The following is a 1,682-nucleotide window of genomic DNA, read 5'->3' as shown; positions in this document are numbered from 1 at the left end:
GATGGTAGGTGGGGGGCAGCCCTGCCCGGGGCTAACCCTCCTCCCCCAGCCCCCCCTCCCCCATCACTGAAGGAGGTGGAGCCCCCAGCTGAGCTGCAGCGCCACCTAGAGCGTCTGCTGGCATCAGCGGTCGGAGGCAGCTCTGCGCCTGCCAGAGCCAGGCCTGGTCGCACGCAGTGCGGAAGAGCCCGGCCGACCCCGCATGGGCTACACACCCTGGGGCGTGTGCTGGCAAGGTAAGCATTACTGCCTCGTGTATCACACTAGCACGCTCAGCTCTGACGAGGAGGTGCAGGAGGAGGTGCAGTTCGAGGAGCTCCTGCGGCTGGTGGAGACCACGCCTCTGCTCTCGCCTCCTGAAGCCAGAGGTCATGGAGCGCACAGGGGTGGCCCCGGAGCTTCCACCGCAGCTGGGCGCTGAACAGCGACCTGAAGCTGCTGCAGACCCCTGGGCAAGGGGGTTGGAGACCAATGCCGGGTGGTTGGTTACCAAAGGAACAAAGCCACTGTTCAGTGCGTGAAGAACGGCTCCACTGCCCAGGCCTTCCTGGCTGAATCCTCGGTCGTGACACGGTTTGGCCACAGAAAGCAGGCCCAGTTTCTGAGGGGGATCCTGGAGGAGAATGGCGGGCACCACATCGGCACTGAGCACATGGCCGAGGGAGCCTGGTGGATTATCGGTGTCGCAGACCTCTCCTCAGGTTCTCTCACTAGAAGTCTGAAAGGCCGTGAAATACCTGGAGGACAACTACTTTGTGCACTGGGACCTGGCTGAACGTGTTCGAGGACAGCGTGGCCAAGGTCACTGACTTCACCTCACCGAAAAGGTCGCCCCTTCTCAGGACACAGGCAAGCTTCAGGTCAAGTGAACAGCCCCTGAGGCCCTGAAAGAGAAGAAATTCTCCATCCAGTCTGGGGCTTGGAGTTCTGGAATCTTTCTCTGCGGAAATATAACGCCTTTGAGTGAGACAGCCCTGGTCCAAGAATTCTCCTGAAGGACCTTGTCCCTCAAGGGAAGGGTTACAAGATGGATGCCCCCAGGGCTGCCCACCTGCAGTGCACAAGGTCAGGAAGAACTGCAGACACCTAGACTCTGCCCTCAGGCCCTCCCTCCTGCGACTACCTGAGAAGCTCCAGCACATCAAAACCGGTAAGCTACACCTGTGACTGCTGACTTCTGCCCAGGTCACAGGCCAGTGGGGACTGAACCTAGATAGACTGTGGGCCTGGTGCCCCTACTCACTGGTCCCAAACCTGAACTGAGCCCAGAGGAACAATGGGTCTCTTTCCTCTGTTCCAGCCTGTGCACCCTCTGTCCCCCACCTCAGACCCCACCTAGGCCTAGCACCTTCTCTCATGGACCAGACTGTGGGGCTTGACCGACTCTAAGAGTCAAGAAGGGAGGAGGCAGACTCCCCGTACCATGGTCAGGCCTCCTCTAGCCTCCCATCTTGCCTTCTTAGAGTTTTATTCCTTTCCTTTATTGAGATTTTTATTTTCGGTGTGTGTTTTTATCATAATTATTATTATTAATTTTCAAGACGAGAAAGAAAATACCCAGCAAATGGGCATTTTACAAGAAGTACAAATCTTATTTTTCCTATCCTTCCCACAAAGGTTAGGGAGAGGACGCCTCTCTTTGGGGACCCATCACTGGAGCCTCGTTCCCAATTCTGTGATCC

The 1,682-nt window shown here is 57.1% G+C and overlaps 1 pseudogene; it reads left to right on the top strand.

The window, feature by feature from the left end:
• Positions 1 to 202: 202 nt before the first annotated feature.
• Positions 203 to 1,167, top strand: LOC148107707 (tyrosine-protein kinase CSK pseudogene; annotated as a pseudogene).
• The last annotated feature ends 515 nt before the right edge of the window (positions 1,168 to 1,682 follow it).

This window comes from Ursus americanus, chromosome 26, assembly GCF_024610735.1.
Source record: "Ursus americanus isolate L20-20 chromosome 26, mUrsAme1.1.p, whole genome shotgun sequence".
Classification (NCBI taxonomy): domain Eukaryota; kingdom Metazoa; phylum Chordata; class Mammalia; order Carnivora; family Ursidae; genus Ursus; species Ursus americanus.
Note: the sequence above shows the minus strand (reverse complement) of the source record. Positions and strands in the feature narration are given on the sequence as shown.